We start from the raw sequence: 27,396 nt of genomic DNA, 5'->3' as shown, positions 1-27,396 counted from the left end.
TTATTGTCTTTCTCCCTGACAGTAAACCATAGGAACATGTTCTCTGAGGTATGCCCATTAAAAAATTGTATGTATGCCTGTAACCCCAGCTACTCAGGATGCTGAGGTGTGAGAATGACTTGAGCCCAGGAATTTGAGATCAACTTGACCAATCTAGGAAGACCCCATCTCAAAAAATATATATTGCATGTATTGGAAAAGTATTATAAAATTATGGTTTTATTGAATACATTGCATGTAGGTATTTTGTGTATTGTATGTATATGTAACATATGCATAACCTAACATTTATTATATTAACCATTTTTAAGTGCACAGTTCAATGGCATTAAATGTATCCACACTGTTGTCCAAACATCACCATCTTCCATCCCCAAAACTTTTCCATTAACTGAAACCCTGCACTCATTAAACATTAACACTTTACTCCCCTAAACCAGACACTGGCAACTGCCATTCTACTTTCGGTCTCTATAAACATGACTACTCTAGGCACCTCATAACATTTTGTGATTGTTTTCTCAAAAATAAATATGAAATTACAAACCAAAATGTGTTATATGTATATGTGTGTATATTTGCTCATATATTCGATTTACCAGAAACCATCGTTTTATGTGGGTGTGGGGAAGACCTTGTCCAGTGGGCCTGTGCACTGTGCCCTTGAGCTTAGACTTTACCCTCAAGGAGATCAGAGTGGGGCATTGAGGGATTTGAAGCACTAGGCTAACATGGTCAAATTTGCATTTCAGTGAGATCCAGTTGGATATCATGCAGAGGACAGGCTAATGTGGATAAGTTTAGACAAAAGAAGACCAACCAGTGGGCTGATGCAGAGCCCTGCCTGTCAGGTGAAGGCGATCTGAGCATGCATGCATCAACGAGCAGGAGGAAATGAGGGAAGGGAGGCAGGGCCAGGCTGTCCCTTTCAGTGCATTGGAAAGGCTCATGCATAAAGAAAATGAGAACTGGCTTTTGGTCAATATCCCAAATTCTCTGTAACAGAGGGGAGGCAAAAAAGGTCACATTCATGTCTAAATTGACGATGACTCAACTTTCCCCTCCTATCCTCCCTTAGTTAACAGGAGCTCAGCCCTTCGTAAAATTTATTTTCTTGGGACTTTCCTGAGAGGGTCTAGGTTTCCTAGATGACTGACAAGTGCCCGTTCTCAGCCTCCTCTCCCCCTAGTGACCTTCCACTACAAAGCCTAGAAAGTCACCCACTCAGTCTCACAGCTCAGGTTCACTCTGTGACCCAACCCTTAGCCATGAGATGCCAGGGAACATTTGCCTTCTTGATAAAGAAAAAACCCTCCTCCTCCCTCAACTTTTCTCCGCCTTGAATGAGGATGTAATGTCCAGGGCCGTGGCAACCATATGACAAGAAAAGTGGAAGAAGTCATAGGAATTGCAGAGATTTGGGTCTGACACCGCTGAGCCACTACCTACCCTCTGAGTTTTCACCATGTGAAAAATAGCAGGTGCTATTTGTTTAAGCTACTGCTGGCCAGTGATTATTTCATCAGCTGCTGAAAGCAGCTCCAACTGATGTATGTGCAATGCTCCTCAACCCTAGACTGTCAACACTCACTCCTGAGGCCTGGACTGGAGACACTGGCCTCACCTCCTGCCTACTGTTCTGTAAGTGTCTCACGGAAGGACAAGGGATGTTCTTGCAGAACAAAGAGAAGTCTTCCTTTTTCTGTTTGCAGAGGAGAAGGGTCCCTATGTAGGGCTACTTGGGACTCACTTCTACTTCACCCGCAGACTTTATTTTCTGTCCAAGGCTTATATCCAGTAGGGGGGTCACTGGATCCAGGGAAAGATAAGTAGCAGCTGTCACCTGGGCTTGAAGGCCACCACTTCTATCCTGCCCACTCCTGCTTAGAGAATTTCCAGGCAAATTACAAGGGCCCTGTTAGTGTGAACCATCAGTCTTCCTGTGTGTATGATTATGCAACCTTGTGCAGTCATCTCTGAGGTTCTCACCTGCATCATCTCTCAGGGTTGTTGCCAGATGTAGAAAAGTGACCACACATAAATCACCTTGCGTGGGTTCAGGATGGGCCTCCCATGCACTGCGTGGGGGCTTCATTCTTGGTCCTTTCTGACAAGACCTTTTATAAGATCAGGTGAGACAAACTTCAGAGGCACCAAGCAGGAGGTGTTCCCTCTTCCTGAAAAAGGCTTTCCCTGTCTACCCACATCAGAAAAGACCTCATTTGGCTAATCCAAACCCCCCACACTGGTTTTTAGGGCTATTTTCTCTGGCTTCTTTTCTAGCAAATGGAAGACAGCCAGTCTCCTGCACAGACAGTTGCTGATTTTGTGTAGTGTGAGAGAGAACTTCCAGTTATTATAAGCATCTGTCAAACTCCACTCCAGTGATCTTTCTCAGTAGTATTTTAAACAGAATTCAGGCTGAGCCTGTCCCTCCAAATGCAGGAAATGAAGCCTCTTCCCATTTCCTGAGCCACTGTGCAGGCTGCCCTGGTCACCTACTGAGACAGTTCTTGGCCAAAGCTCTGAATTGAGTCAATCATCCCCATGATGAGCAGAGAAGCAGGAAGGACAGTGGATACTGGCCCACTTGTTGGAGAGATGGGGGAGTGAGATGCCATTTGAACCCCTGACTGGGGGCCAACCCAACAGAAGCAGCACCCAGAAAGGAAGTACTCTTGGCCTCCTGAGAGACTCAGCTTAACCCCAGTTGTTTCTCCTTTTCAAGATCAACCTGCTCCGGGAGGCACATCCACTTCTCAGTTTGGACCAAATTCAAACCTTGCAGAGAATGCAGCCATGTGGCCTTTTTATTTAAATCCAGATTCTAAGCTAGTTTAATCTCACCAATCCCAAGAAAAGGCATCTCCCTTTTCCTCTTGCAGCCCTCCTGGTTTGGAGGCCCTTTCTGATGCAAAGCCTCAGGCCTTGTTGTGGCAGTGCAGGCCAGACATAGAGACGATGCCTCTTTGGGAACCATTGAATAGTGCATTAGGGGTGTTTGAAACATTGGCTCACTTAGAGCTCCATGGGGCTCCATACTCCACTTGGGAAATAAGATGCTCCTCTGCCCTCACAAATATGCTTCCTGTCCCTCATCATATTTAGTAACTTCCCTTAGTAGTCAGGGCTCTGTATAGAACCTGGAGAGTATGTATCTCTATCTCTCTCTCAACATGTTTTAGATAGACTATAGATAGATGACTGACAGAGAGATAGATAGATAGATATATAGATAGATAGAGAGATAGATGATAGACAGATAGGAGGGAGATAGATCACAGATACATGGATAGATTTAGATGTAGATATAGATATATAGGCATAAAAATATAAATATAGATATAGATGTGGGGGCTGGAAAGTCTGAAGTCTGTGAAATCTATTGACTCTTGCATGATTCTGAAATGGGAAAGAGTAAGGAGAAGAATGATCTGAGGAACTCGGTACTATTCTCCAGCTTCAAAGAATTTGGAAGAGCCAGGCTGTCCTTGTACGGGCTTAAGATTCCCTGGACACAATAGATTCCCTGGGCCTGCTGCATTTCCCTTACAAGACTTCTGTTTGAACGGACTCTCCCTTACATAGTTCTCCCTTTTGACTATGAGGCCTTGGTGTTACAGGGGTTGGATCTCTATGTAATATCCCAAATGCCTGTGCAATAATAAGCAGTGAGACTCTGCGCCATTGTTATGGCACACAGAATGCTCTGGAGTTAAATCAATAAAACTATAGGAGTTTAATTGGATCTGAGTTCAAATCCTGGTACTGTTTCTTACTACTTGGATGACCTTCTGCAAATTCTTTAACCTTCCTAAAGCCTCAGTTTTCTTCACTCTATGATGACATTGGAATTTCTTAAGCTTGTTGGGAAGAGTTGATATCATATAAATAATGCCTGATGAAGAGATAACAGGTAACAAGTATTCAATGAAGCACTATTCTCCCTACTGTCACCATTCATAACAAAGTGTTTTTAATCTAAAAATACTCGAATCTAAAACTGTTCATCCTTGCTTTTTTTCTCTAGAAAACAGTTAAACTTCAGGGAAATGTGTTTGGCTCTTAGTCCTTGCGATTCGGTTCTGCTCATTACAGTCTGCCGTAAGCAAATTCTTGCCACTGTTGGGCAGGGCAGTGAAAGAAGAAGCAGCTCTCCATGTTGAAGTGCCCAAATCCTCCACACAGACCGTGACTGCAAGCCCCTCACAGAGGCAGTGTGAGCAGAGCCTCTGGCACTTGCTTCTGCTGGAAGAAAGCTCAGAGACAAGTGTGATGTTTACAGCAAGGAAATATTCCTCAGCTAAGGTGATGCGTGACACTGCCTCTTCGTTTCTTTGGTTCTGATATTCATTATATCCATTTCCTTTTTTAGTATCAAACTTCATGTAAATGATATCATTGTGAAAATGGAATAAGATATAAATAACATTAACAAATCAAAATATCCCTGATTATATACATCAATCACCAGCCAATCCCTGGATTACTTCCCCTCTAGATGTCATGGCATCTAATATATAAATATATGTATACTTATGTTTGTATATACACACACAAGCATGTGCCAGCATGCATGAGTATGCCTATGCTTACTGTTTTGTTTTTCCTAGGCCCTTGCTTAGTGGAATCAGGCAAAGTGCTGATTTGGGTAGAGACTGTCATAACCCTTTGCAACAAAAAGATAATGCACTCAGTAAACAGTTAAAACGATATCACCTGTGGTCATGGAAATGATTTCATATCAGAATAAATGTACTTAGAGAAAGGCATACACACAGTCTGAACAATAAATTAGGGTTTGATTAGCAGTGGGAGAAAACACTGAAGAAAATGGTGAGATGCAGCACACATCACTCCTTCCCGGGGCTCCACTTTTCTCCACTTGGGTGAGATTTCCTGCCTGAGACCAATGCTTTCATCGCACTGGTGGAGGAGAAGAGAGAAAAGGCATTAGCTTCAATTCCATAAAGATCCATAGAAAGAATCAAGAAAAAAGCTGAGGGCATGAAATCTGTGCACACTAGATTTGATTTTATGGTGGTGACATAGCTGAAAATAATTGATTCACATTAAAACAAGAAAAAGGCTCCTCAACTGCTAAAGAAAAAAAGCTAATCATATTTATTTTTAAAAATCCACTCGTTTTAATCTTGTTTTCTCTTTTCTCCAACCTGAGTAAACTCAGTTTTTCTCTCTAGACTTAGACCTTTCTTCACTAAGGTGCGATCTAGTTAGCCCTGTTTGTCGCTGTCCAGTGCCAAAAACGGCTCCCTTCCTGACCTGATATGTAAGCAACAGTTATATGATTAGCCTTGAAAAATCAGCAAATGAGTCTTGGGTCTTGGAAACAATTTTTTTTCTGCTTCAAATAGTATGGACTCTTTATAACCTACAAATAATGAAGACAAAAATCATAAAAGTTTAGGCCATCAGCATCACTTTAAATCTTCATAATCAAGGCTGTCAATGCATCACTAGAACTGCGTTAAAGATAAGAGTACCCAAGCTGGTTTTGTACTTACACAATGCTTCTTCTTAGCTCAAGCACATAGAAAATACAGAGTAGCTGCCTTTCTTTTACTTCCTGTAAAGTGAGACATGCAAGTGGCATCATTTACCATCCATCAGAATCCTGGAAAGCATATCTACAAAATATTTACTCTGCCACACTTTAAAGGCCTTATAGTGTCAGGACTCTCCCATTCAAATGTAAATACTTCTAGAAAAGGAAAAAATTAAGCTTTAGCCAGCATATACATATTTTCACATGTACACACAACCCAAAGAAGGTTGGTGGCACCCAGCTGAGCTTTAAAATATTCTTAAGTGCTCGTGTGAAGGAGCTAAGCAGGGTGCCATAATAATTAAGGGGAAGGAAGGGTCTAGAAAAATATGATGAATGAGTTCTATAGACAAATATTACCCAATTCATTTTTCTTAATAGAACTTGAAAGTCTATTTGTCTTTCACTCATTCATCCAGCCCAAGTACAAATCTATGCCTGACCTTGAGATCTGCCCAGCAAAGAGTTTTTTGCTTCATTTAGCAATGCTATGGATATATTCATCTCCCAGGAAGGAGGAGGAAGTAGTAGTGATGGAGAAGAAGGTACAGAAAGGTCTCCTCTATATCAGCCTCTGCCACAGTCTTGTGCATATTTCTTAGCTAATTGTCCTGACAACTCTATTGGGCTCTCTAAAATGGACTCTTTCCCATTTTAACAACAGATCTGAGAGATTTAGTTGCAAACCCAATTTGCAAATTCCATAATTGGCTCTAGAATTTCAACATACATTCAGGTGTAAATTAAGAGGTATTATTTTCTCAAAATGCATAACCTAGAGATAGGCAGCTGATGTTGTTATTTTAGAGATAGCTCATGTGAGTGATGATCTCTTTGTTCTATTGGCCTTTATCTTACGCTCATGACTTCGCCATGACAACGTGGCACCTCCAACTCAAAATTATATCTTTAATCAAAGCAGAAAAATAAAAAAATGCATTAGTTTCAACTATTTCTTCTATCTGGGAAGAAAACAAATGTTCCAGGCCGTCTCACCCCCCGCCGTAATCACATATAATTCATTAGTCTGAAAAATGACATATCATTACCCCTACTGTCAAAAAGGCTTACGAAAATAAGTATTGAGTTTTCCAGTCCCTAAAGTGAAGTAAAAAAAAAAAAAAAGTGTTTGTGATTGCCTAATTAGTGAGCTAAGTACATTGACTGCCACAGTGATAGAATAGGAATAAAATCTGGGTCATGAAATACAAGTTTTATTCTCCCCTACTTCCTCCTCCACCACGTACACATATATACTTTCCACTGTAAGATTACTGGCTTGTTTTCTGAATCCATATCTGCTGTTCTATAAAATATGTATTTTTTCAAAGAAAGCCCATTTTCCACTCCACATTGCTGCTATTTTAGAAACAAGCTAGTTTACCTATTTAGGCAGAGCAATGTGTAACAGAAGCTCACCACGTGAAGAACATGATCTGTTATTTTTTATCCTGATGTAGTAAGAAATGCATGATTTTTGCTCTCTCTATACTTCGGATTTAACTGTACATATAAAGAAGCATCACCTTCTACCTCCTTACACCAGATGTATTTTGTGTGATATATTTATAAATAGATTTAAAACACTGTGTATAAGCTCTATAGATTGGAGTGATACCAACAATATCACTGCCCACTCCTACATACAATATCTGCATATAGCTCCATGGTTTAAAATCACTTTAACATGCGTAACCATAATTAGAGCCTTTCTTCATCCCTTTATATGTTTAGTGTAAGTAGGAAAACAACTTACAGTTTCACATCAGGCTACAACACCCCTCACAAAACACACATTTTTCACAATTTCAATTGAAATCCAAATAGCTTTATAAATCTTGCTTTATACAGCCCATCACTCATACAACAACCTCATTAAGAGTCTCTTAAAGTAATAACTGGCATGATGCTCCCTTCTCTCTTCCATCAACTGCGGGTTGGGGCAGGTCATGGAGTTCCTGGTTCCTCGAGGGGGCACCCCGAAGTGGCAAGAAGTCCCCCGGGGAATCAGGGAGAAGCGACCAGGGTTTCAGGGGGAGGTTGAGGCAGGTGGCGGAAAAAAGCAGCGAGTCCGAAGAGGAGGCCAGGGATCCCCCAGCGGAGCTCAGGGCCTTCCTGGCAGCCCGCGCTCCCAACCCAGGGCGGGGGTTGTGGAGTCCCTTGCTCCCGCGCAGGGTGGGTGTCTCTCCCCGCAGTGGCACCCCAAAGAGGCAAGAAGCCTCCCGGGGGATGGAGACAGGAGCCCAGGGTTTCAGGGGGAGGTTGAGCCAGGCGGCGAAAAAAAGCTGTGAGGCAGAAGAGGATGCCGGGGGTCCCCCAGCGAGGCTCAGGGTCTTTCCCGTAGCCCCTGCGCCCGACCCGAGGGGGTCGTGGAGTCCCTGACTCCCACCCTGGGTGCGTGTCCCTCCGCAGGGGCACCCCAAAGGACAAGAAGTCCCCCGGGGGATGGGATCAGGCGCCCAGGGTTTGGAGTGGGAGGTTGGGACAGGCCGCGGATAAAAGCGGCGAGGCCGAAGAGGAGGCCAGGGGACCCCGAAGGGGCTCAGGGCATTCCCGGCAGCCCCCACGCCCGACTGGGGCAGGGGTCTTGGAGTCCCTGGGTCACGCCCTCGGTGTGTGTCTGTCCCTGCGGGGGCACCTGGAAGCGGCAAGAATTCCCCCGGGGACCGGGACAGGCGCCCAGGATTTCCGGGGAGGTCGAGGCAGGCCGTGGAAAAAAGCGGCGAGGCCGAAGAGGTGTCCGGGGGTCCCCCATCTGAGCTCAGGGCCTTCCCGGCAGCCCCCGCGCTTGACCGGTGGGGGCTGGGGGGTCCTGGAGTCCCTGGCTTCCGACCGGGGTGCATGTTTCCCCTCGCTGGGGCACCCCGAAGCGGCAAGATGTACACCGAGAAACAGGGACAGGAGCCCAGGGTTTCAGGGGTGGTTGAGGCAGGCCACCGAAAAAAGTGGCGAGGCCGAAGAGGAGGCCGGGGATCCCCCAGCCAAACTGTGGGCCTTCCCGGCATCCCCAGCACCCGATCCGGGGGGTCATGGAGTCCCTGGCTCCCGCCCGGGGTGCGTGTCTCTCCCCTGGGGGCACCCCGAAGAGGCAAGAAGTCCCTCAGGTGACAGGGTCTGGAGTCCAGGGTTTCAGGGGGAGGTTGAGGCAGGCCACGCAAAAACGAGGCGAGGCCAAAGAAGAGGCTGGGCGTCCCCCAGCGGAGCTCACGGCCTTCCTGGCGACCCCCACGCCCCACCCGGGTGGTTCGTGGTGTCCCTGGCTCTCACCCGGGGTGCATGTCTTTCCCCGCTGGGGCACCCCAAAGAGGCAATTAGTACCTGGGGGGAAGGGACAGGCGCCCAGGGTTTCAGGGGGAGGTTGACATAGGCCGCGGAAAAAAGCTGTGAGGCCAAAGAGGAGGCCAGGGATCCCCCAGCGGAGCTCAGGGCCTTCCCGGCAGCCCCTGCGCCGGAGCCTGGGTGGTCGGTGGAGTCCCTGGCTCCCACCCGGTATGCGTGTAGGGCCATGGCCATGCATACCAGAACCCTACAGTCCAAGGCTGAACAGGAAAGGAAGGTGGTGATATGGAGCCATCTGAAAAGAATGCAAGGTCAGAAGCGTTGAGCTCATCTTTATTTTCACTATGGAAAAACAGAAGGCATGTGTGCACGGCTTCCAACATGGGCCGGCGGTCCCCAAACTTGCACGTCTCAGGATCTGCAGAGCTTGGAAATGTATAGATCCTTGGCGAAAGTCCTGATTGAGGAGGTTAGGTGAAGTATAGATTTCTGTAGTACAGAAAAATAAAAATTCCATGGATGGTTCTGATGTTCAGCCGATATTTATAAACCACTAAAATAGACCATTGAAAAACACTACTGATTTTAAGGATATGGGTATGGAAAAGGATTTAGGAGATGCCCTGACATTCTCTGTCTTCCAGAACCTTATTCGTTTCTTTATAAGCATGTGCCATGATTGGTAATGTCACATTAACTTGTTTTGTATATGTCTCCCTCACTAGAATGTCAGCTTTCTAAGGGCAGGTATTGTGGCTGCTGTATTCACAACTACACTCCTGGTAGCAGTGTCTGGTAAAGCACAGTACCCAATAAATATTCACTGAATGAATAATGAGGAGCTGACTTTATGTACTTTTTATTGTCTTATAGTTCAGATAATGGCTAGATTTTTTTTTTTTTCTGTAAAATAGATACAGCGGTACAAACGTGGTTGGAAAATCTATGAACACTGTTGTTACAAGTGGTTAGTCAGGCATTGCTGGGGCAGGAGAGGGCTCTCCCGCCATCCACCGGAAATTTCAGGTGATCATCAGGTGGTTGTTCAACAACTATCACATTGCCTCTCTAAAAATGATAGTTTGGCAGCTGGTATTAGGGAGAGACAATCTCTTGATGGTCCACAACTGTCACACTAATGTGTTAACTGAATGCAAGCCCCAGGGAGAGGCAACTTCCCAGATGAAGACATTTGAGTTTGGTAGTAAAATCTCAGATATTGGGCAAGTGAGCCTAGGCAGGTGCATTAAGAGACAAAATGGCAGAGTATGACCTTCCAGAGGCTGGGGAAGAATCAGTAGCTGCCTCCTTCCCAAGCTGCCTGAGAATGCCCAGGGCATCTGTTATAGAATTAAACTGCTGTCCACTCACCCGATGCAGTAAAACCAGATAACCTACATCTTTCTATCTTTGCAGGGATAGAAAGAAAGGCATTTATTGCAGGGCATCAAGCAAGGAGGATCTGGAAAGCTCCTACTTAAGACACAAACTCCCCAATGGCTTGTAGGTAAGGGATTTTAAAACCAGGAGTACGTTTCAGGAAAGCAGAAGCTACAGGCAGAATCACAAGTCAATACACAGAAGTTACACATTTTTGCCCTGAAAGGATGGGGTATTTTGAAGTGGGGCACACAGGTCATAAGTAGATTCAAACATCTTCTGATTTGCAGTTGGTTAAGGTAGAGAAGCTTTGTTTAAACATTTGGGGACAGTAGAAGAATGTTAACTGGTTATGGGGAGTGACTTTCTCGAAGCCCCTCAGGAAGAAACTTAGAACCAAGGGTCCAGTGGATCTATTCTGTGGGGGTCTTCTGTGGGGATCCAGGCCTCTGAAAGACAATCAGGAACATATGCTAAGAGGTTATCTTTGGTTTATATAGGGAAAGATAACATCTCTGGGACTCTAACCTATTGTTTTATCCTACTGTTACCTTCTTGTTTAACAAGTCACCTATTTACTTCTCAGGGCTCGCTTGTTGCCTGGAATTTCCCTTGAAGGAACTTAGGAGTTTCCTTTATTTCATGCTTGAGGTCCACAGGCCCTTTAAGAAGTAGGTTCTTCTTTTGTCTCACACCCCTTGCCCCAGCTTAGCATAGCCAAGAATCTCATAAAATTCAATGAAAATAAAACATCTGTGTGTCTCATTTGGGAAGAGGCAACTATGTAGCTTCAGAAGTCACAGCTGCTGTCAGGTGAGCCTCCTTCTTGAGTCTCCCTGAGGACTGCTGTAGGGTACCTGTCCCCATTCTAAGGACTAGAATCCCAACCCGCGGGACACACCAGGCCACTTTCTAATTCCATGAGAGGTCTTGCATTTCTCCTGCAGGCCTCACCTCTGGAACCTCTCCCTTCATGCCACCCATCTAGCAAAGTACCCCTTCCCAACTGTATGGCCATACCCCCCTGTGTGGCTCTGACTCTTCAGACGGAGTGGGGGTTCACTGTGGGATTCTGCCCCTTTCCTCTGAGCCTGGCTAAGCACAGGCTGCATGGCAGACACCATCTGTCCACCCATCAGTTTGTTATTGGAGAGGGGTCCTGATCCACACCCCAAGAGAGGAATAATTCAGGGTGGGTCCACAGAGTAATATGAAAGTAAATTTATTAAGAAAGTAAAGGAATAAAAGAATAGCTACTCCGTAGGCAGAGCAGGGCGTTCCTGAAAGCAAGAGGAGGAACACGTCTGCCTCAGGTCCAATGCCTGTTTATATACAAGATAGTAAAGCAAAAATCATGGGACAAGGGGAATGTGCTCCACCATGAGGGCTTGTGACAAAGCATTGTTCATCTTGTGTAAATACTGTCTTCCACAAGAATCTATTTTGTTATCTTTAAAGAGAAACTTATTTGTAAACTAAGAGTACTTTTGCTCTTAAGCTATCAGGACATTTCCTGGGTCTGTGAAGTCCTGGATCTCTTTAGTAAACATTATTAACTTGTTCCCTTAGCTGCAACCATTTTGTAACTAAGAACACTTAACCTCCTGGGAGTGCAGCCCAGCAGGTCTCAGCCTAATTTTTCCCACCCCCTATTCAAGAGGGAGTCTCTCTTGTTCCAACACCTCAGTCAAATTCACACTTATCCTCAACTGCTCCCTCCCCAGCCCACAGTGCCTGAGGAGAAGCACAGGGGGTTCCTCCCCCACACCATTGAGTTTCCTGCCCACACCACCCTCCTATAGTCTCAAAACGAGGTAGTTTATTAAAGGATTCAGAGAGCCCCATCTTAGGTGATTCTGTTCACAGCCTGAGGACTGTAAACCAAAACCAAACAAACAAAAATTATAAACCCCTAAATTAACTAATGGATCTTCCCTTCAGCCAAGGGCACTCCAAAGTTAACCTGAAAAATTAGTTCAGGCCATGATGGGAAGTGGGTGTTGGACATGCCTCATTATATCCTCCCTTTTGGAATTTAGGCCCAGCTGACCAGCATCAACATCAACTCAGAGACCTTAAAACTGATAGACTCTAAGTCTGATAAGAAACATTTACAGTCTATTCTCTCTGAAGCCTGCTACCTAGAGGCTTCATTTGCATGAGAAAACCTTGGTCTCTACAGCTTCTTATGGTACGCTAGACATTCCTTTCTATTAATTCTACATATTTAGTTAATAACCAACTTCCAATTGGAAAGTCTTTGAATCTGCCTATGACCTGGAAGCCACTCCCTGCCTTTTCAGTTGTCCCACATTTCTATATAGAACCCATGTACATCTTACATGTGTTGGTTGATGTCTCATGTCTCCCTCAAGTGTATAAAAACATGCTGCAGCCCAACCTTCTTGGGCACATGTCTTAGGATCTCCTGGTGCTGTATCACAGGCCATTGGTAACTCATATTTTCCTCAAAATAAATCTCTTCAAATATTTCAGACTTCAACTCTTTTTGTGGACAGAACTAAACTCTGATTTCTTTTACTTCTTGCTCAAATTCCTATCTAAGTGGTCTGGGGAGACATGCCCCACAGACCATAAAATCTAGTTAGGCAGATTTGTATTAATCTGGTACAATGTGACTTATTTCCACTCTGACTCTGGTATTGCATCATGTGACAGATAGCCGACCATGAAGGAAATCAAAATATTGGAAATAGCCCTGCAAACAGTCTTTTGTCAGGGAAACTTGCGTCTGTAGAGAATCTCCATTCCTGCAGCCAGGCCTCCCTTTTCAGCCCTTTTCTGGATCTAGGAGAGAGCCTGACATATCTTAAATTCTGAGCAGAGACATTTGCCATCTATTCTGCCTGAGGAAGACCATCTATGAGGCTTAATCTATGTAGCAAGAACTTTGGCCCCACAGCCCCCTTATCTTACCTCAGGCATTCTTTCCTACCTCCCTCAAGTCTTTAAGACAAAGCTTAACTCTGTCAACCAATTGTCCACTAAAGAATCCCTAAAACCCACCTATGACTTGTAAGTGGCTCTGCTCTACCCTACTAGGAAATGTCCTGCCTTTTTGGAATGAACCAATGTATACCTTCCATGTATTTATTTATGATTTTACATGCAATTCCTGTCTCTCTGAAATGTATAAACCAAACTGTAACCTGACTACCTCAGGCACATTTTCTCAGGACCTTTTGAGATTGGGTAACCCCAGGCTGCATTCACTGATGTTGGCTCAGAATAAACCTCTTTAAATATATTTTGACGCAAACTGTCTTTTTCCATCATCAAACCTAGGCATGAGCTTTTGCTTCCTCCTTCTTGCCAGAGAGATACAATCTTTTGGCAAAATTACACAAACAAGACTGTTTTGACACTTTTCTTTTCTTTTTTTTTTTTTTTTTTGAGATACAGCCTCACTCTGTCACCCAGGCTGGAGTGCAGTGGTGGGATCACAGCTCACTGCAGCCTCAACCTTGTGGACTCAGGTGACCATCTCACCTCAGCCTCCCAAGTAGCTGGGACTACAGGCATGCACCAGCACACTCATCTAATTCGTTTATTTTTTGTGGAGATGAGTTTTCAGCATGTTGCCTAGGCTGGTCTTGAACTGCTGAGCTTAAGAGATCTCCCCACCTCAGCTTCCCAAGGTGCTGGGATTACAGACACAAGCCCTCATGTCTGGCCTTTGATACTTTTTAAAGAAGTTCTTGGCTATTTCTGCTTCTAATTGCTCACTCAAGAGGTGCCTTAGTTCTTTGTAGGGTAAGCTGATGTTGTCTCTCTACTGCTTGTGCCCAAACAGGAAAAGTGATCAGTACTTCTTCTTAGATCAGGACAGTATTTTCATCCCAGAGGGGCCTGTGAGGGCCTGTGGGGAAGAACCTGCCTGCTCCTTCCCAGATGGGTCCTTGGGAGAGTCTCCCAGCTCTGCAGCTGGCACTCAGAGACTTGGTGTGTGCAAGATGCTGTCAGCACCTGCCTGCTCTTCCAACTTCAAGTGAGGGCGAGGGTTGTTGGTGAGGTCTCCAGGACCAGATTGATGTCTGTAAGCTAGGCAGGATCCAAAACCACTATGACCAGAAGGCCTGTGTGTGAATACACACTTGGTATCTGATGGCCTAATTAAATTACATCTCTGCAGGGAGGTACTGGAGAAAATTGCCTTGAAGAGAGGACTAAAGGAGCAATCAATTAAGAAAACCACTCACCTCCAAGGATCTGGAGAAAGCAATTTATTCCCTGCTCCATATTCTGGCCATACTGAACTCTGCATCCTCAGGTTTCCTCAAGTTTTGTAGAAGGCCTTTGCAGCAGAGATGTGAGTAGCTCATCTGGGAGAGAGGCAGGCACCGGGAGCGCTCATGAGGCTGTGGGCAGGAGGGTGAGGTCATCGGGGTGTGCAGGTTTGGCAGATGAGTCTGGGAGGGTCCTGCATGGCTCCTGTGACAGCTGTCTCTGTCTCCAGGAGCTCCAACATGGCTGGCATCAAAATTCTAGCCACACCATGGCAGCTTCCCTCCAGCGAGTGAGGAGAGGGGCTATTCTGCTGAGTATGAAGGTGATTCTTCCATGAATGAACTTTCTGAAGGCAGGAACCTTGAAAGGCATCTGTAACTCAAAGCAACAGCAGGAAAGAGTGGGGTTATCATCCAGAGATGCTGACAGCAGGAAAGAGTGGGGTTATCACCCAGAGATGCTGACAGGGAGAAGCAGATGTGCTCACTTTGATACATTTCAGAGACACTTGTCCGGAGGCATTTCATAAAAATCCAGGAAGCCACAGCAGTAATTTCTTCTCTTTTCAAGCCTCTAAAAGTCTTTGTCAGTGCTCCACGTTACTAATCATCAGGGAAATGCAAGTTGAAACCACAGTATCACTTCACACCTGTTAGAATGGCTATAATGGCATGGAGGACAGTATGTAAAATCCATTAAGCCAGGCACAGAAAGACAAATGCTGCATGATCTCACACATATGTGGAATCTAAGAAATGATCTCATGGAGGCAGAGAGTGGAATGGTGGTTGCCAGGGGATGGGTGAAGAAGAAATGTTGGTCAAAGGGTATAAAGTTCCTGTTAGACAGGAGGTATAAATTTTAGAGATTTATTGCATAGCATGGTGAACATGTTTATTAATAATGTATTATATATTTAATAATTGCTAAAAGAGCGTATTTTAAATGTTCTCACCACAAAACCAAAAGTAGATCAGGTGATGGATATGTTAATTAACTTGATTTACTCTTTCTACAATGTACACATATAGCAAAACAACACATTCTATCTGTAAACCCTAAAAATCCGAGACGGACTCAGTTAATTTAGAAAGTTTATTTTGTCAAGGTTGATGATGAGTGCCTGTGACACAGCCTGAGGTGGTCCTGATGACATGTGTCCAAGGTGGTTGGGGCACAGGTTAATTCTATACATTTTAGGGAGATATGAGGCATTAATCGATGTGTATAAGATGTATATTGGTTCAGCCTGGAAAAATGAAACAACTCGAGGTGAAGGCAGGACAATTAGAAGTGGAAGGGGTCTTCTAGGTCACAGGCAGATAAGAGACAAATAGTTGCATTTTTTTGAGTTTCTGATTAGCCTCTCCAAATACGGCAATCAGATATGCATCTATCTCAGGGATCAGAGGGATGACTTTGAGTAGAATGGGAGGCACATTTGCCCTAAGCAGTTTCCAGCTTGACTTTTCCCTTTAGCTTAGTGATTTTGGGCCTCAAGGTCTATTTTCCTTTTACATTGCCCCCCCCTTTTCTTTTCAAGATTTTTGGAGAAAGCATTTTAAAAGAAAATGAGTCTCTGGTCTCAGTTTCATCTGATTTCTCATGGCTACGATGGTTTATTCTTTGATGTCTAGTCTCAAGTTATTAGAAAAGCTCATTTTTTTAAATTTAATTTTTTTCTTTTAAAATGGAGTTTCACTCTTGTTGCCCAGGCTGGAGTGCAATGGCACCATCTCAGTTCACTGCAACCTCTGCCTCCCTGGTTCAAGCAATTCTCCTGCCTCAGTCTCCCGAGTAGCTGGGGTTGCAGGTTCCTGCCACCATGCCTGGCTGATTTTTGTGTTTTTAGTAGAGACAGAGTTTTGCCATATTGGGCAGGCTAGTCTCGACCTCCTGACCTCAGGTGATCCACCTGCCTTTGCCTCCCAAAATGCTGGGATTATAGGCATGAGCCACTGCGCCTGTCCCAAAAGCTCATTTTTAGCAGGTTGTGAAGTCTTACATCCTATGAAGAGAAAATAGAAAGAAGAAGAGAGAAAATCAACAACAAACAAAAGAACAATCCAGGAAAATCAATATATGCATGTTATTCTTAAGCCCATACATCAGTAGACAGGTATGAAAGAGGCTTATATATGTAAATAGGTTGCTGTTATTTTCTTCAGAAGTTTAAGTTGTCTGGCTTCAGTTTCCAGGGCTTTATAGAAAGCACAGCTTAGTTTTCAGTAACTCCGAATTAGGAAAAATGGGGGAAAAGGAAGAACAAATGTGAAAACCTTATTTTGAAAATTTGTAGCCAAGAAAAATTAGAATTCGATTTAAATTGTAGAAAATATCAATCAGGAAAAGAGGAAATCAAATTGTCCCTGTTTGCAGACGACATGATTGCATATCTAGAAAACCCTGTCATCTCAGCCCAAAGTCTCCTTAAGCAGATAGACAACTTCAGCAAAGTCTCACGATACAAAATCAATGTGCAAAAATCACAAGCATTCTTATACACCAATCACAGAAAAACGGAGAGCCAAATCATAAGTACACTCGCATTCACAATTGCTTCAAAGAGAATAAAATACCTAGGAATCCAACTTACAAGGGATGTGAAAGACCTCTTCAAGGAGAACTACAGACCACTGCTCAATGAAATAAAAGAGGATACAAACAAATAGAAGAACATTCCATGCTCATGGGTTGGAAGAATCAATATCGTGAAAATGGCCATACTGCCCAAGGTAAATTATAGATTCAATGCCATCCCCATCAAGCTACCAATGACTTTCTTCACAGAATTGGAAAAAACTACTTTAAAGTTCATATGGAACCAAAAAAGAGCCTGCATTGCCAAGTCAATCCTAAGCCAAAAGAACAAAGCTGGAGGCATCACGCTACCTGACTTCAAACTATACTACAAGGCTACAGTAACCAAAACAGCATGGTGCTGGTATCAAAACAGAGAAATAGACAAATGGAACAGAACAGAGCCCTCACAAATAATGCCACATATCTACAACTATCTGATCTTTGACAAACCTGACAAAAACAAGCAATGGGGAAAGGATTCCCTATTTAATAAATGTTGCTGGGAAAACTGGCTAGCCATATGTAGAAAGCTGAAACTGGATCCCTTCCTTACACCTTATACAAATACTAATTCAAGATGGATTAAAGACTTACATGTTAGACCTAAAACCATAAAAATCCTAGAAGAAAACCTAGGCAATACCATTCAGGACATAGACATGGGCAAGTACTTCATGCCTAAAACACAAAAAGCAATGGCAACAAAAGCCAAAATTGACAAATGTGATCTAATTAAACTAAAGAGCTTCTACACAACAAAAGAAACTACCATCAGAGTGAACAGGCAGGTACAGAATGTGAGAAAATTTTTGCAATCTACTCATCTGACAAAGGGCTAATATCCAGAATCTACAATGAACTCACACAAATTTACAAGGAAAAAGCAAACAACCCCATCAAAAAGTGGGCAAAGGATATTAACAGACACTTCTCAAAAGAAGACATTTATGTAGCCAAAAGGCACATGAAAAAATGCTCATCATCACTGGCCATCAGAGAAATGCAAATCAAAACCACAATTAAATACCATCTCACAGCAGTTAGAATGGCCATCATTAAAAAGTCAGGAAACAACAGGTGCTGGAGAGGATGTGGAGAAATAGGAACACTTTTACACTGTTGGTGGGACTGTAAACTAGTTCAACCATTGTGGAAGTCAGTGTGGTGATTCCTCAGGGATCTTGAACTAGAAATACCATTTGACCCAGCCATCCCATTACTGGGTATATACCCAAAGGATTATAAATCATGCTGCTATAAACACATTCACACATATGTTTATTGTGGCACTATTCACAATAGCAAAGACTTGGAACCAACCCAAATGTCCAACAATGATAGACTGGATTAAGAAAATGTGGCTCATATACACCATGGAATACTATGCAGCCAGAAAAAATGATGAGTTCATGTTCTTTGTAGGGACATGGATGAAGCTGGAAACCATCATTCTCAGCAAACTATTGCAAGGACAAACAACCAAACACTGTTCTCACTCATAGGTGGGAATTGAACAATGAGAACTCATGGACACAGGAAGGGGAACATCACACTCCAGGGCCTGTTGTGGGGTGGGGGGAGGGAGGAGGGATAGTATTAGGAGATATACCTAATATTAAATGACGAGTTAATGGGTGCAGAACACCAACATGGCACATGTATATATATGTAACAAACTTGCACGTTGTGCACATGTACCCTAAAACTTAAAGTATAATTAATAAAAAAAAAAAACACACAGTGCAGGACCAGGAAGACCTCTGCCTCCTGTGGTCTTGGTGCATGGCTGACAGCTGTGGTGGCCTTAGGTCGGGGCTGGAATCAGAGTGCCCTGAACACATGAGCTGTGCTGGGGACAGGTTTTGTTGGGCCCACTGGCTGGAGCACTTTCTACTTCTTTCTGCCTTACCAGCTCTTGTTTCTGTGATCTTGTGGGCTCCTCCCCAGCTGGCCTTGCTCAAGGGACTTGAAAAAGGCAGAAACAGGGAAATAGGGTGCTCTTATAGAGCAGAGTGCGAGAAAAGCTGTCATGGGCCTGGCTCCCGAAGACTGGGCAGAGCCGTGTGTCTCTCCCTATGAGAACTGTCACTATTAATGAAGGAGTAGAAGGCAGTGATTCAATTTGTCTCACAGAGGCTCCACCAGGGTGGTAGCGGACCCTGTTGGGCCTATCTGAGGTTTTCAGCAGAGTCGATCTGCCTTTTGTTTCTCTAATGTGGCAAATGAGTTGAAGAGAGAATGAACCAGAGAGAGGCAACAATTGTAGGTGTGTCCACAGGAGTCTCCGTGTTCACAGAGACCCTGTTCTCTGGTTTGCAGCTCTTCCTGTGCTTCTGTGTTGGTGACAGCAGCTTCTCTACTGATAGGCTCACGGCTGATCCATCAGCCCATGCGACTCTCTGCAGGGCGGCCTTGCCCTCCCTCTTCAGGGCACATGCAGCACAGCGGGGCACAGCCTGGGAGCTCACATGGGGTGCAGACTCACAATCCCCTGTCACTGGGCTGTAGACTTCTTGGCCGGCACTGCCTGTCCCCTGAGCATCAGTCCCCAGTGTGCCTGCTCCTTGTCCTGAATCTCTCACAGTGCCGGACTCCTCTAACATCCTGGCCTCTCTTCCCTGCTGTGGCTATTGGAGAGGCGTGTGAGTGAGCCTGGGTGCTGTGGTCTTTGGCACCAGGGAGCCGATTGCTTGCTAACCCCCTGATGGGGGGATGCCGCCTGTGCATGCCCCCCTGAGGCTGTGTGTTCTGTGTTGAGGACCACGCTTGGTCAGTGTGAGGTGAGGAGTCAGCTGGGGGCCTGTCCCCTCCTGGGCTGTAAGCTCCTTGAGGGCAGGAGCAGTGCCCAGGTGGCTCCTCTCTCCAGAAGTTCTCAGCACCATACTTGCCCCAGAGTGAGCAGCTTTCCATGTGGGCCAGAGACCCCCCTCTCTCTTTCCTCAGGAACTGTGAGCATTTATCTGGATGATTCATCACTAATGACAATTAATCGCAGAGCCACGTGTGACAACAGGTGAGAGTCAGTGCCTGTGTTTTCACAGATAGCTTCTTTTTAGTTTTTATCCTGGTATATTCTGTTTTTCACTGTAGCCCTCAATGGGCTCCGAAATGACTATCTACTTAAATACCACTTTCTGGCTTATCCTATTAGAAGATTTTTCCCTACTGCTTCCAATAAATGGGCAATCATTTACTGTTCCCTGAAGAGTGAAATTAAGAAAGCTGGGCCAGGCACAGTGTTCTCACAGCTGTAATCCCAACACTTCGGGAGGCCGAGGTGGGCAAATCATGAGTTCAGGAGATCGAGACCATCCTGGCTAACATGGTGAAACCCCGTCTCTACTAAAAATACAAAAAATTAGCCAGGCATGGTGGTGGGTGCCTGTAGTCCCAGCTACTTGGGAGGCTGAGGCAGGAGAATGGCGTGAACTGGAGAGGCAGAGCTTGCAGTGAGCCAAGACCGTGCCACTGCACTCCAGCCTGGGTGACAGACCAAGATTCTGTCTCAAAATAAATAAATAAATAAATAAATAAAAATAAATAAATCTGTTTACCAACTGAAAGAAAAATGACCAAGAGAACAAAAAATTATTAGAAGAAATAAATGGAAGTAAAAATGGTTTATCACTTCAAGTGATAAAGATTTTAAAGCTCTCAGCATCCGGTTCTCAATTAACAAATTCACAATTCAGTTCTGTAGCTAGGGTTTTCTGTGGTCAAATGAAGCAGAATTATTATAGGTGCTCAAAAATTTGTTTCAGAAGATTTTGCAACTGGGGAATAACTCTTTCCCATCAATAAACCAGAGCTGGCAGGCCACCAGCAGCAAGGGATTGATAACTCTATGTTCAAAGAGAGGCATGTTTAAGGGGCTCTCTCCAGCCCTCCAGGCAAAGAGGATATTTCTCTAAGGCTAAGTACTTCTTTAAAAAGTAAATGAGACAGTCATCAAAGGTTAGGTGCTTGGAAGGTAGGAACTATAAATGCAATGAGCCCAAGGACTCCACGTATAAGACTGGAAATGCATTTTCAGAAGTGCTTTCCAGAAACACACACACACACAGAGTAAACCAGTGATGGCAGTAAAACTTAGCTTTATGAAAACTCATTCAATTGTGATATTCTGAAATAAACAGTTCAGAATATGTCCTGTATTTTAAAGTATTAAAAATATAGTCTTTTTAATATTTTACCTTTTTGTCTTTTTAGCTTTGTGAAAAGATTCATATTTGAATATAAACGTAAGTATGTATCTATCTATCCATGTACAGGGTGTAGAGTACACAGACACATAGCATGGTCACCAGGAGGCAGACTCTGAAGCCAGACTGCCTGTGTTAAAATACAGCTCCATGTATAAGCTGTGTGACCTCCAGCAAGTTAGTTGAACTCTCCATATCAGTTTCATGGTCTTTCAAATAGTCCTGCCTCGTACAGTTCTTGGGAGATTAAATGAGATAGCCTGTAGCTCAGTCAGAACCATATCGGACACAGCCAATGCTCATTGTCAGCTGCTCTTAGGTGTAAACAGACACACATAACAAAATGGGCAAATGTGTGAGCATGTACTTAGACACACATGTGCAGGTGACACCCAGGCACATCGGCATTGAGCTGCACACACAGTCACAGACAACCTCACACACACCGACACCTGTGTGCATATAAATGTGTTACTAAACATATTTATAGTTAAAGTCGCTGAATAATAGAAAAGACTAGGAGTCCCCCCACATTCTTCCCATTTTCACTGTGGAAACACCCACTTCTTTGAGTTCATTTTTGTGCTTGACTGAGATTGTCCCAGACAGAGTGGGTTTCTCTTTTGGGTAGAGTTTATCCCAGTGCATTTAGTCTTCTAGTATTACTACGGTGAGAATTCCTCCAGGACAGGGACGGTGTTTTCATTTTAGTTCCTCTAGCTGGGGCCTAAGACCTCCCCTCCGCCATTCCCTAACACCTCACACACTGAGGTTTGCCTTTCAGTCTAAACTGAATGCATTTTTTTTTTTTTTTGAGACGGAGTCTCGCTCTGTCACCCAGGTTGGAGTGCAGTGGCACTATCTCAGCTTACTGTAAGCTCTGCCTCCTGGGTTCACACCATTCTCCTGCCTCAGCCTCCCAAGTAGCTGGAACTACAGGCACCCACCACCACGCCTGGCTAATTTTTTGTATTTTTAGTAGAGACGGTTTCACCGTGTTAGCCAGGATGGTCTCGATCTCCTGACTTCGTGATATGCCCGCCTAGGCCTCCCATGAATACATTTTTTATGAATGAACAATAAACAAATGAGTGAGAGAAGAGCTGAATGGGCTTCAATCACCTCATGGACGACGCTTTTCCTCCGTGGGACTTGTTGGGTGTGTCAGGAGAATGCCAGCCTCAGTCAGCAGTGCTGCAGAGCCCATTGCTGTGGCTGCTTCCCCACTGCTCACTGGCCTCTGGCTGTGCTAGCTGTATTGAGATGCCGGGGGCAACCACTTATATTTGCCAATCTAGAACTTGTGGTTTACAAACCTCGTTTTTCTCCACAGATAAAAATTATACTTTTATTTGACACACCTGAAGAAAAAGCCTCCTGTCATTTATGTCAAATTTCAGAATCACAGTAGGCCAGAAAGACATGATCCCAAGCAGAAGCTCATGAGGGAGGGGCACCCTGGACAACAACCTCATGGAAAAGGATGATGGACAGCTGCACACATGTGGGTGAAATGTTTGGACAGAGGCAAATTGTGCACGGTCATTTCTTTTTTTAAATGCAGACTTTTGGGGTGGTATTTCTTTTCAGCTATACAAAGAGGTAAACAGTCCATTGTGAGGGGGAAAAATGCAGAAATTAAGCAGTTAGGTTTAAATTGTACATAAAAATAATCTGTGAACTTGTCTAAGAAAAAGCAGTTCAGATCCTGCTCTTAGAGATTCTGATTTTATTGTTCCAAATGTTTTTCAAACCTAACATGCCATTTGAATCTCACAGGATCCTGGGGGGAGAGAGAGAGAGAGAGAGAGAGAGAGACAGAGGAAGGAAGGAAGGAAGGAAGGAAGGAAGGAAGGAAGGAAGGAAGGAAGGAAGGAAGGAAGGAAGGGAGAGATCTGTAAGGAGATCCCAACCCATGCACCAAGCAGGCTTCTGGGGTGGCTGAGTTGGCTCCTCTGAGAACTTTGGAGGTTTTGGGCCCATCATAATTATGAATCTTTTTGATCAGTGTTCTCCGTTGCTTCTCATTGCTGTAGTGAATTTCTTCTCTCCCAGGCTGTGCCCAAGCTCTGCCTGGATGAGAGAGAGAGAGAGACAGAGAGAGAAAAAAAAGAGAGAGAGAGGAGAGAGAGAGAGAGAGAGAGAGAAATGTTGTTCAAATAAGTTTTATCCCCAGCTCCTAGCACAGCATTTGGCAAACAGCCAAAGCTTAATAAACAGGTGCTGATTGACTCCTTAAAGAATAGTTTTTAGCACTTTTGTGTCTACAAAACACTTTTATAGATGTGGCCTTCATCTGGATAATGCGTTTATCTAGATATTATCCAGATAATATCTGTATCTATTTGGCTTCGGGTTCAGAGAATGAAAGGGTAACAAGAAATTCAATATTATCATTTTGTTTCTGAGTTACATAGGGAAAAACAAGTCCAGAGACTATAACAAGACATGCCCAAGTCCAGAAATCACTCGAGTTTCCCACACAGCCCAGGCCTTACTCCTGCTTTCCCCACTGGTGTCCCTCTACCTGAAGCAGAAATTTGCCAGCCCTTATTTTCACTTTCCTTACTTCCTCCAGGGAATGAAAGGCAGAGGTGGAACAGTTCCAGAAGTCCAGGATGTTGGAGCTGGATGTGCCTTCAAGGCTGAAGGGCCCCCAAGGCCCCCACTCACCACTCAGGTGAGAAAGCAGAGGCCCATGTGACAGAGTGACTTTTCCTAGCTTTATCACGTGCTGGTCCATGACCTTGAATGAATCCCTTCTCTCTGAAGCTCACTCTCCTCATCTGTAAGGTGGTCATAATAGTATCTAATTCATTGTGTTGCTGCAATGAATCAATAGGAAGCTTATGAACATCACACCTGACTCAAGGTAGATATTCGAAAGTTGTGAACATAAATGTCAGGGATGAGGTTAGAACCCACTTCTCTGATGATCAGCCTGGTCTATTTACTACAGCAAGCTCCTTCTGGAAAGAAGTCACTCCCACCTGCACACACACCCATTGCTGCACAGTGAAACTAGGCAGGAGTCCACACTTGCTAAAGGGCAGTGGCTCAGACCTTCACCACAGCAGAGGGGGGCATTGGGCAGGAGGCTGAGGACCCAAGCTCCAGTCACAGATCCACAAGGGGGTGGGTCTGCTGGGCGACGTAGGCAGGACTCTTAAGACTTCTGCACCTCCTGTTCTCATGGGTCAAACAGGATCAGAATATCTGCCTTGATAACTTCACAGGGAGGGCACCTCCTTAGACCTAAGCAAGTGGGGCCCTGGCCCAGAACTCCATGTTTCAGGGGCCCTAACCTGGAATTGCCTTGAGCTAAAATTTTTAAATCCTCTTTCTGTAGTTAGGACCCACCAGGGTTGACAGTGTCTTCTGAACAGGATGCCCTGAACTCATACCAGGACCCACTTCTTCCATATGAAGGCAAGCTCCAACCCTCATGGGGTTGACCAGATGCCTCCAGGAGGAGCTATAGGACTTGTTCAGTGGGATTATCCCAGTTACCCAGCTCGAAGAGAGTAGCCTAGTGAATAGATTTTTCATGGGGTGGATTAGAATTTATCTCAAAGAATCAATTAAGACTGGACTACTAGAATGGTAACATATTCATTTTGAGTGACTCTCACATTGGGCACAGGATGAGTTAGTTTAGGGCTCCAGCTGCAGATGCCCCACCTCTAATACTTGGGCTTGAGCCATGTGGGGACCCATGAGGGCTCTGGCCTGTCCATATTCTGACTACAGTGTCAGCTCTAGACTACAGCTCTGAGGGTGGCAGTGCTGGTGGCAGCCATCGTTTATCCTATGCACCCTCTCCCTCTAGTATACAGGGACATCACCCTCTACATGGAGATCCCAACCCATGCACCAAGCAGGCTTCTGGGGGTGGCCACAGTTAGCTCCTCTGAGAACTTTGGAGATTTTGACCCCATCATACTTATAAGTCGTTTTGATCAATGTCCTCCCTTGCTTCTCATTACTATGGTGAATTTATTCTCTCCCAGGATCCACCCAAGCCCTGCCTGAACAAGAAACATGCATCCCCTGTGTGAGTGGGTCCACAGCTCTCACTCCTCCATGGGCCCCTTCCTCTCCTCCCTGCTGGTGCTGAGTGGCAGGCAGGAGTACAGCCAAAATTGGAAGAGATCACGTCTGGCAACATCATGATTATGGCCTAAAGAAATCAAAAGAAAAATGGCTGGTTCTCCACGTGTGATGTAAAATTCTGAGGGTTGGGTTAATATGGCCAGAAATTAAATTATCGTTTGCATCCTGTGTACTCTGGATACACTTGAATCTATGGTCACTGTGAATGAAACACCACAATAACTTTTGGGAGAGTTACTGGCATCCAGTGTTCATGGCAGCAGGGCGGGTGACACAGCATCATGAGTGAGACAGATTCAGCACCAGATAAGTGGCATTAGGAGACTGCAGAGGCAAGGTGACCTGTTTCGTTTCCATACAAATAAGTTCTGAAGAGCTATAGCACTGTGAGTAATAACAGTGTTGCTGCCCTCTTCTCCCATTGGGAGATATGAAATTACCCAGGAATGACATATCTGACAAGAAAGAAGATAATTGAAAGGAAGAGATGGTGCCATGCTCTACTAGAATCTTCACGTGCACGATAAGACATGAAGCAAATATGCAAGCATCTCTTCTCTACCTTATTCTAATTCTTCTTGATAATTCCCTCTAACTCACATGGGCACAAAAATTGTGCAATATGTCATTTAATGAAATTGTTTGTATTGACAGGTCTCTGCACACAAGGTGGGTGTCCTGAACAGAGATTTTAAATATCTAATCGAGGAGTAGATATAAATGGTTATAGAATGTAAACAATGCTAGCTGAATGATCAAGATTATAGAGTCTGGCCTGATGGACACAGAACACAGGATTCTGACTTCTTCTTGGGTATTTTCCCTGAGTCTTTACCTGACGGTGTATCATACTGAGAAACAAGATCCATAGGCAGGCGCCCAGCTAGGTTCGTTTGCCTGCTGAAAACCCTTCTGTTGCAATCCCACTCATGGAAATATCTTCCATTTGTCAGAAAGGACAACTGTGTGGCAAGTTACATTGGATTAATCAAATATTTTTAATAAGTCTGATAAGGTTCCATTTTTACCTTAAAAATAAGGATAATGCTACCTGGTCTGCCTTATAGGAAAATTGTTAAACTCAATAATGATTATGATGATTATAATAATGATAATGTTGGTGATGGTGATAATTTTGGTAACGGTGATGGTGAGGATGATGATATTGCTGAGGATGATATGTTGGTGATGGTGATGATGTTGTTGAGAATGATGATGCTGGTAGTGGTGATATGTTCGTGATGGTGATGATAGTGATGGTGATGATGCTGGGGATGGTGATGATGTTGGTGATGGTGATGATGCTGGGGATGGTGATGATGTTGGTGATGGTGATGATGCTGGGGATGGTGATGATGTTGGTGATGGTGGTGATGGTGATGGTGATGATGGTGATGATGATGGTGATGGTGATGATGTTGGTGATGGTGATGATGGCGATGATGCTGGGGATGGTGATGATGTTGGTGATGGTGATGATGGTGATGGTGATGATGGTGATGATGGTGATGGTGACGATGATGGTGATGGTGATGATGGCGATGATGCTGGGGATGGTGATGATGGTGATGATGCTGGGGATGGTGATGATGTTGGTGAGGATGATGATGGTGGTAATGGTGATGATATGTTCATGATTATGGTGATAATGTTGGTGATGGTGATGATGGTGAGGATGATATGTTGGTAATTGTGATGATGCTGGGGATGGTGATGGTATTGGGGAGGATGATGATGTTGGTAATGATGATTATGTTGGTGAAGGTGACATATTGGTGATAGTGATGATATTGGTGTGGATGATGATGTTGGTTATGCTGATGATGTTGGTGAGGATGATACGTTGATGGTGATGATGTTGGTGAGGATAATGATCACAGCAACAGTGCAATGATGAAAACACTATTTATGGGGAGATACGCAGTGATGGGGGCTACAATAAGCTCTCTGAAAGCATTGTCTTGTTTAGTCCCCACAACAGTACTAAGAAGCAGGTATTAATGTCTCATTATCTCACATGAGGGT

This window comes from Symphalangus syndactylus, chromosome 11 (assembly GCF_028878055.3).
Source record: "Symphalangus syndactylus isolate Jambi chromosome 11, NHGRI_mSymSyn1-v2.1_pri, whole genome shotgun sequence".
Classification (NCBI taxonomy): domain Eukaryota; kingdom Metazoa; phylum Chordata; class Mammalia; order Primates; family Hylobatidae; genus Symphalangus; species Symphalangus syndactylus.
The sequence above is the reverse complement of the archived record's forward strand: the minus strand, read 5'-3'. Positions refer to the sequence as shown.